Source organism: Asterias amurensis, chromosome 3 (assembly GCF_032118995.1).
Source record: "Asterias amurensis chromosome 3, ASM3211899v1".
Taxonomy (NCBI): Eukaryota; Metazoa; Echinodermata; class Asteroidea; order Forcipulatida; family Asteriidae; genus Asterias; species Asterias amurensis.
The window spans coordinates 21210161-21220299 of NC_092650.1; the positions used below are offsets into that span (position 1 = coordinate 21210161).

Below are 10139 nucleotides of genomic sequence, written 5' to 3' on the forward strand. Positions count from 1 at the left end.
GAATCAGAAGTGCAGTATTTAAAGGTACTGGACACCTTTGGTAGTTGTCAAAGACTAGTTTTCTCCTCAACTCGGTGTAGACCTCCCAACATATCCATAATAACAAACCTAAACTCAATTGTTCGTCGAAGTTGCACGAGAATAATGAAAGGAAAAAATAAAACCTTGTCGCACAAGTTGTTTGGTTTCAGACGGTCGCTTGAATTCGTGACCCAAGCTGATGAGGTCTCGAATTCTATTCAAACATTTTAGTGAGAAGTTACTTCTTTTTCAAAAACTACGTTATCTGAGGGAGCCGTTTCTCGCAATGTTTTATACTTTTAAAGGCAGTGGACACTATTGGTAATTACTCAAAATAATTAAAATCATAAAACCTTTCTTGACTACAAGTGATGGGGAGAGGTTGATAGTATAAAACATTGTGAGAAACAGCTCCCTCTGAAGTGTTGTAGTTTTCGTGAAAGAAGTAATTTTCCACGAATTTGATTTCGAGACCTCAGATTTAGAACTTGAGGTCTCGAAATCAACCATCTAAACGCACACAACTTCGTGTAACAAGGGTGTTGTTTCTTTCATTATTATCTCCCAACTTCGACGACCAATTGAGCTCAAATTTTCACAGGTTTTTTATTTCAAGCATTATGTTGAGATACACCAACTGTGAACTCAAGACTAATCTTTGACAATTACCAATAGTATCCACTGTCTTTAACAAGCTCTAAGTAACAATTAATTTGAGTAGTTACCATTAGTGTCCAGTGCCTTTAACACCCGGCCTTACATACCATCACGCATTTTGTTTTCTTCTCAGAAATCATAACTTATTCGAACAATGCAAAAAATAAAGTGTTTTGGCAGTGTAAGCACTTTATGTAATCCACCAATACATAAACTGACAAACCTGTAGAAGATTGTGATCGATCTGTCTGGGTCACGAGAAAATAGTGAAAACCGATAAAACATTTTAAAACGTTTTACACTTTCGCTTAAAGGCAGTGGACACTATTGGTAATTACTCAAAATAATTACTAGTAAGCATAAAACCTTTCTTGGTGACGAGTAATGGGGAGAGGTTAATGGTATAAAACATTGTGAGAAACGGCTCCCTCTGGAGTGCCATAGTTTTCGAGAAAGAAGTAATTTTCCACGAATTTGATTTCGAGACCTCAGATTAAGAACTTGAGGTCTCGAAATCAACCATCTAAACGCACACAACTTTGTGTGACAAGGGTGTTTTTTCTTTCATTATTATCTCGCAACTTCGATGACCGATTGAGCTCAAATTTTCACAGGTATGTTATTTTATGTATATGATGAGATACACCAAGTGAGAAGACTGGTCTTTGACAATTACCAATAGTGTCCACTGTCTTTAATTAGTCATCAAAGTTGCAAGAGAATAATTAAGAAAAGCTCACCCTTGTTTGCACATTTTTGTGTTATTTCAGAAGAAGTCTTTTACTATTTTGAGGTGGAAATTGTCTCAAAACTTTGTTACTTCAGAAGGGAGCCGTTTCACAATGTTTTATACTACCAACAGCTCTCATTTGCTCGTTACCAAGTAACTTTTTATTCTAACAATTATTTTGAGTAATTACAAATAGTGTTTTGCCTTTAAATTGAAAGTTTGACAGATAAAGTTTGCGAGATAACAATGAAAGAAAAAATACACTTCGTGGAACTCGAAAACTACATCACTTCAGAGAGAGCCGATTATCACAATGTTGTATAATATAAACCTCTCCCTATTACTGATTAAGTTATTATTTTGAGTAAATACCTATAGTGTACACTGCATTTAAATCAAATTGGTAGGCCACCTAGCAAGGAGGTAACAATAGGTAGGCATGTTAAAACAACCAACTAGACTCCAAGAAGCCGGACAAGACAAAGAGGGCGACAAAACACAAGATGGAGAGATGAACTGAAACACATAAGGGCATTGCTTGGCAACAGACAGAGCAGGCTAGCTTTCCTCCTACAGTGGAGTGAAATGAGCTTAGTTGCTTTAGTAACTAGATCATGACAGTCCTTCAAAAAATACCAATAAGGAAATCAATGTGTGGTGAAGAGGTTTTCAACTAGTGGTTTAAACCCGCGAGGCCTGGTTCTTGATAATTTTACCGAGACGAAGTCGTGGTAAAGTATCAAGAACCAGGCCTCGTCGGGTTTAAACCAACCGATTCAACACACTTTGATTCCCATTCATAAATACCTTTTCGGTTAAAAAAACACTTTTTGGTCCAAAAGTAAAATAAATCCAAAAATTATAATTGTTCAATGATTCCTTTCAACACAACACACCACCCCACTGACAGACTAGACATGGACGAAACTAATAAACATAGTAGGGGTTTGCCAGAAATGTTTAAAATGTGTTGATTAAGCCTTGACCCCATATCCCATCGTCCACCTATAAGTACCATTGTTCTGCCTTCAGATTTCTTTGTATAGAAATGTTGGCATTAAGAACTTTATTTCTTAATTGACCAGTGTTGCATCTGGATCGTCGCTAATATGCTGGGGGCTGTTTTGACTTTGTTCGGCATCCTTGCCGCTTGGCTTGCATGGTAAGATTTTGTTATTATCTTTTTCCTTCTCCCTGTAGAATTCATTTTTCGTTATTTCGAATTATTTTTATTTGTATTTATAAGCCAAAAGTTACATATTAAAGGCAGTGGACACTATTGGTAATTGTCAAAGACTAGCCTTTACAGTTGGTGTGTCTCAACATATGCATAAAATAAAAAACCTGTGAAAATTTGAGCTCAATCGGTCATCAAAGTTGCGAGATACTAATGAAAGAAGAAAACACCCTTGTCACACGAAGTTGTGTGCGTTTAGATGGTTGATTTCGAGACCTCAAGTTCTAAACTTGAGGTCTCGAAATCAAATTCGTGGAAAATTACTTCTTTCTCCAAAACTATGGCACTTCAGAGAGAGCTGTTTCTCACAATGTTTTATACCACCAACCTCTCCCCATTACTTGTCAACAAGAAAGGTTTTATGCGAATAATTATTTTGAGTAATTACCAATAGTGTCCACTGCTTTTAAATACATACAATAAATATTCTTTTTTTTTCTCATTGATGAATTCTACTTACACCAAAGAAGGAAAGTCGCAAAAAAAAACCGTTATAAACAACATTTTACTGTTTTTAGAGATGATAATAGAGTAAATTGTGATACTGTTGAAGGATCCATGAAAAAGATAATTTTGTGGACATTGTTGTCCCTAAAATAAAAGTGATGATTTCAAAAACGTTGAAATTCAAAGAAAAAAATCCAGCCGTTACAACTGAGAAAGATGTGTACACAAACATTGTAAATCTATCTTGTATAAAACTCTTAATTTTGAACAAAATAAGTCAATATGAATCTACAACAGTTATAGAGTGTTCACACATATGCATGCGAGTTTTGAATACTTTTAATAAACCATTAATATTCTTTTAGGAGCACACACAGCCGCCGCACTTACTTTGCCAAGCTAGGGTTGAAGGGTCCGCCGCCTCTGCCCATTTTGGGAAACATCCACGAATTTCGGGACGTAAGTAGACATGCCCCTTTCGAAACCATGGCTTCGGCTTTTGAATTCGGCTTTAGGCTCCGTTCTCTCGTCCGAAGCCCCGAGCCGAATCCAAAACCGAAGCCGTCGTTTCGAAAAGGGAAACTACTAAACATTGATTGATGCAAATCATTAAAATTATTGGTAAGTTCGCGTCTAGGTAGATCTTAAGACCCAGAGCCAACTTTAGCCATGAATTGTGTGATTAAACTTAGTAAAATTGTTTAAGAACTTAACTACAAACTTAAAGGCACTGGACACTATTGGTAATTACTAAAAACATTTCTTAACACAAAATTTCACTTGGTAATGAGCATATGGAGAGCTATTGATAGAACGTAAAACATTGTGAGAAACAGCTCCCTCAAAAGAAACGTAGGAGAACAAAATTCTCACTAAACTAAATTTTTGAATTTAATTCGAGACCTCAGATGCACTGTTAAAAAAAATGTTGTTAATTTACAGTAGTTTGTTTTGTCAATTGGCATTACGGAGGCTACTTTTGTCTACAGAAGATACAACTGTGATTTTCCACTGTGCATCAACATCAGAATCTCCTGTGATGTGTACTGTACCTTCACAGCACAATCCACTGTAATTGATGTTGGCTAAAATGTAGAAGCTCTGTGGCACAACAGTAGATTTATTTGAAGGATTTTGTTCATCAACATAGTGTTTTGTACACGAACAACTCTCTGTGACAGAACATACACTGCTTTCTGCGCGTTTACGTTGAATCTCTGTTATGTCACATAGGATGACCAATCTTCTGTGTATACACAATGCTTTGTTTTGCTACCTTGACCACCCTCTCATTAATATAATTCAAACAAGAAAATAAAAGACATATCACACACGTTTTATCTCAGTTTCACAAAACATTAACAGTTTTTTCAACTTTAATTGAAATTCACTCAAAATAATGCAACTGTCGTCATAATGTACACAAGGAATAATACTTTAAAAAAAAATTGATAGCAGCATGTTTTTTTTTTTACATTATAATTTATTGTTTAAAATGACTTAAAGGAAGGGAAATGACCAATTCAATTTTGGTAGAGTCCCCGTGTGATTGGGGGAAAGTTACAAGTCTCTACTCTTGTAAAATGGTGTAAATTGCCATTGTATTCGATAACCATTGCCCCGGAAAGTTATCGAATACAAGGGTCATTTACATCATTTTAAAGTGAGGTTAGAGATATTTTTCCCCACTGATCACATAAGGACTCTATCTATTGGAAAAGAAGGAGTACATCACAAAAATGAATTGCTCATTTCCCTTCCTCTTTAAATAAGTGAACAACTCTGCATGTTTTAACTATTACACATTACCGACTTCAACCAGTCTCTATTGTCCATAAATATTGCATCAATAATAACAACACGATTCGTACTACGTTTGTGTTCAATTCATAATGGAAATTGTTTCAAGAGAAACTATTAATTAGGGGTAGGTTCATACACTGGTGATGACCTTGATAACAAATGGTGTAACATTTTCAACCTAAAGACTACTGTTACAAAGATGATCATGGTTGTAAGCATCCTGCGAAATGTTTTGGTCTGAAGTGCCCCTTTATCGAAAATCAATCAAAGTTTGCCAAAAATTTGAACCCCCAAAGGTCGGCTTGAGGCAACTTACATACAGTTTCAAATGATCGGACAATGGAAACACTGGCTCAGTATTTCCAACTTCATAAGTATAGGCCTTTTGTCTAAATTTCTGCCAGTGTGCAAATGTGTACTGAAGGTGATGTTTTTGAATAAAATTGTGTTTTTCACATTGTTTAAAATTACTTAAAAGGGAAGATTTTTTCAGTCTTTAATGATTATACAATTTCAATCTGTCTATTATAAGCATTGCAGCAATAATACTTATAAAAACATTAAATACAGTACATACTTGAACTGGTTCCAAGAGAAAATGTTCATGTTAATTTTGCATCGGTGATAAAGAATTATAATTGTGTGTTTTTATCCATACACTGATGTAGATTATAAGCACTGTATACACAGTACTGAGTATGCAGTGCTGAACACATCAGTGCATGGAGAAAAACACAGATATTAAGCCCAACAGGGTAACAGCGAACATCTGTAAAAAAAAAATTCCCCCAGTTAGTGTTTTTTTTTTACATGTTTGTCACACCAAGTAAATTTTATGAAATTTCAAAGCTTATTTTTATTTTATTTATTTATTTATTATTTTTTTTTTTTTTTGGGGGGGGTCATGAACTGAGACAAACCTATCCTACTTTATTGCTTGTTAATTCAAGAGTGAAACAGTTAAAAACAGTTAAAGCGTTCACTTTAACAAGAAAACTAGCTAAAACACTCAGGAATTTTGTTACATACACCATGTAGTGCTGTTTAAAAAAAAAAACATTCAACTTTAGTGCTATCTGAACTGTTTTACTTCTACACCACCCACATTTCTTCAAAGTCTTTCAGCTTGGTACAAAGTTGTACAACTTTGTTATTGGGCCCTCCTTTGGTGTTGGAGGACCTCTTGCTGCCCTTTTCCGGTCTAATCTTGAACAGCAGTCTGCACATAAAAAAGATACAAAACTGTACATTATACACATCAATCTAATTCTGTATGCCAGTATCCACTTTAAAGTTGATTTGTATGATTTGTATGATTATGCTTATTTGTCATACTCGTTGATGGGCATTGTTCTAAACAGATTGTAGTCTTAAAGGAAGTTAACAGTAGTAAATACTCTTGAGGGAAAATGTTTGTTAAAAAATGTTTGTTTTCTTTTTTGACTATTGCTCTTAACCCTGCGCTGCACCATGCCAGTCCAAAGCGTCTATCCCCCCCCCCATCGTACAGTCAGCTGCAGTACGGTGTGAAATTGCGTGTAAAACTAATTTGGCTGCTCACAAACTCTTCTAACATGGTACCATTAGACTCAAAAACGTTCACTGAATCCACAGAACAGAAAAAAAAAATGCAAACAAAATGTTCATGGGGGGTAAGCACACTCAGAAAAAAAACAACAACTAATTTTTGCAAAAATCCAACTTTTATGCTCCATTACACTATTGCACTGTTTGCTGCAGTACCGTGTAAAATAAGTATTCATTTCGGTTTACACTTGCATGTCTTAAGTCACACAAGTTTGGCAGGTAAACTAACTGGAACAAAAGCGGTTGTATCTTTGTTGGCATTTATGAACAAAATAATTGTGGTTTTTTTTACCCATACACCGATGTGTGTTAGCACTGTATACTCAGTACTTTCCCGAGTCCTGTGAAAAAATATACTGAGTATACAGTGCTAACACACATCGGTGTATGGGTAAAAAAAACCAAAATTAATATTCTTTATCCCCGATGCAAATTTAACATCTATTAAAATAATTGTGGTTGATTTATTCCAACAGTTTTACTGAATTTATTGGATTGTGCACTGTAGACTTAATCACACAGTTAAAGAGGGTCTTTAATGTCAAATTCAATTTTGTGATATACTTATTTTCCAAAAAATGCCTCCTTGGATGGAAAGAACTCATTAGTTGTTGATAATCCAATGACGTCATGTTTCAAATTGAAGTCACGAATGAACCAAAACAACCGGTACAAAAATGAACCCATTTTTCTCTTGAATGATGTCATGTAGGATGTTTTGAACGTTGACAAATTTTGCACTGGAGAGTATCGAATAGAATGGCAATTACACCACTTTAACATGAGGTAAGAGACTTGTAATTTTTTCACCACTCACATGAGGACTATATCTATTGGAAAATGAGTACGTCACATTAAAGCCGCTCTTTAAGTGCAGTTGAGCTGCAGTTGTTTCCACTTGGCCAAAATGAAGAATAATACAAGTGCTTCAAAATAATTACCTTTGCATGAACTCAGGAGTAGCTGCAATATTAGGTGGGTATTGTAGATTGAAAACATAGAACACCACGAACCACATCTGAAGACCCTTGAGAAGATCACTGCAATGGAGTAGTGGATTCCTTTCGATGCAGACTGCACATTTTGCGCTCAGGAAGGGGTTGTCACCTGCAGCAGAAACAAGCATTTAAACAAACATCAATTTATTTGCAAATGCAAATAACAAAAGGACCAGTTTAGGTTATAAAATGAGGTATTTTTTTTTACCAAATCTTTATTTACATCTACCCACAGTTAATATTTTTAAGACACACGGGGTAAGTCTAATGAGCATAGGAAATCTGTGGGCTTAAAATGTTGAATCGGTGACATTTTTTGTTGACCACAAAATATTGCAGTATTTTTCAGATGATCCAGGGTGTGGGAGTTTAAGTTTTTAAGAAAAATGTTGGCAAGTTCACTTTACAATTTCAAATATGAGCACAAAGCTGTAGACAAAATGTCTTATTGGAAACAATAAACCATCTGATTTAAGATTGATTTTATTAAGTATGGGAAACACCATAGTTCCATCAGTAATACTATACTTATCCTTGTAAGCATATGCACAAAAATTTAAGTATGATTGATTTTCAACTCAAATGTACTTCAGGTGAGAAAATTATCATTCAATGTTCAAGTTATTATTAATGGTGAAATTAAATTGGGGAACTAAAATGTCAGTTATTTTCGAAGGTATTTTTTACCTGCATAGGCCAGTACAGGGCTATCCGCGTCACAGTCAAAGTCAGAGCTTCTTGCAGTTTCCTTTATACAGAAAGAAAAAGAAAACAAATCACAAACATGTATAACATTCAAAATATATAAATACCAGAGGCCATTTACAACATTGGTAATTACCATGACACTGCTATACTTTGTGTCCCTTTAAGCTGTTGTCAGCATTTCTCATAACAAGAGCATATAAAACGCGATGAATTTTTCACTGGTTATTTCATGATATTGAAAAGTAAGGGTTTAATATTGATGTTGTACTTGTACCTTTTGTCTATAAACAAATGCCGAATATATCTGGTTAAGTCAGAACTGGAAGATGTTCCCACTTGAAAAGTATTTAAAGAAAACTAAGGTTACCAGCCAAACTACCATGCCACATGGACTATTTGTGACTGGTATCCTGCTCATTTCTGCTAAGCAGACAATTGTTAAGCACTATTTTCTGCTTAAGCAGCGCTATGAAATTGGGCCCTGAAGATGGGAGGGTCATCTACAGGAAAAGTCAATATTTACTCTGTGACTACAAAACGTTAGTAGCAGTCTAGGCCTACTACAGAACAGTACTACACAGTACTACTACTAGTAGCAGTAGCACTCAATCGACAAAAAGATACAAACAAAATGGATCGTCACTTACTATACCATTACCAGACCAGGCATGCCAGGCTACAAAATGTGTTTTAATGCATCCTCATCTGCTCATATGTTCACCACAGTGAGTTTAGTATAAATCAGCTTGCCAACCAAGTAAAAAAACAGTAGTAAGGTTAATAGGTAGGCCTAGGCCTAGTGTAGGAATTTTTAGTATAAAAAATTGTGACTGAAATAATCACATTCATTTTCATTTTACTGAATTAATTTGCTGATTTTTAGTTGTAATGTTACTAAGACTCGAGTAAGACATGTATTGTTGTCAGTCAGATGATCGACTAGACATGTTGTAAAATAGTAGTAAACTAGAGCCAGAGGGTAGGCTAATTTTAATTAACTGAAATTGGAAAGCTAGTAAAGCAAAAGACAAGACATTTCCAGAACCAGAAAAACAACTTTATATTTTCATGTCCATGGACCATGGCAAACAACAAATCATCCCAAATCCACATGCAGCCTGTCTGTGTATTGTGTTGACGTTATGCATGCACACACACAAACACACACAATCTGTCATCTATCACGTCTATCAACGATCTGACGATCGTTTGTCGCTAAACATGATAAATTTTCCAAGTGTCATTATTTATGTTTAAGCCTAACGAGCGTTAGGCTTATGTTAACCATGTGACTTACAATAATAGTAATAATAATCATATTAATAACACAGAATAGTGTTCTTAATCTTACCTGTAATTTTTTTGTCGTGGAAACTGATCAGCAAAGGTCAAGTACAAACTTTTCTAAAAGTTAAGTGAGCGCACAAAATATTTGACGTGATGGTACGGTACGGTGGAGAGAGCGCACGCGCACAAACGACGGCGGAAGATCCAGCCGGTCTGAACCAGTTCCTGCTGATCACTTTTTCCCCTTTTTGCCGCGCACACACACAGAAGACGACAAGAACTTCGTAATGGTACCCGTCTTCTCTTTGTTTAATGCAAAAATTTGAGGGCCACCAGGGAAAAATCACTGTAGTGTGATACGCTAGGGGGGACGATCTCTGTTAAATGAATTTTTTATCAATGAACCAAGGAAAGTTCAGAGCTTTCTAGTCCGACACCACAATGTTCCTATGATAGTAAATGCAATGCTTTTTTACATGAGTAGGGGCATATCCTGTAATCTTCGGACGAAAATTAGCTCTAGGCTACTAGGGCCTACGAGTCTTCATTCCAATTTTTACTTTACTGAGTAGCCTACACCACACATGCCCGCCCGCGCCACACCGATGATGAGGGCCGTAGTTTTCCCTTTCCAGCACTGATATTAAAGCCTAAATCCGCAGTT

The 10139-nt window shown here is 35.7% G+C and overlaps 1 long non-coding RNA gene across 1 annotated transcript; it reads right to left on the minus strand.

The window, feature by feature from the left end:
• Positions 1-4176: 4176 nt before the first annotated feature.
• Positions 4177-9631, minus strand: LOC139934850 (uncharacterized). Its single transcript, XR_011785731.1, has 4 exons — positions 9540-9631; positions 8168-8228; positions 7424-7589; positions 4177-6114 (listed from the first exon to the last, which is right to left on the minus strand). It is a non-coding gene; the product is annotated as an uncharacterized lncRNA (long non-coding RNA).
• Between the last annotated feature and the right edge of the window lie 508 nt (positions 9632-10139).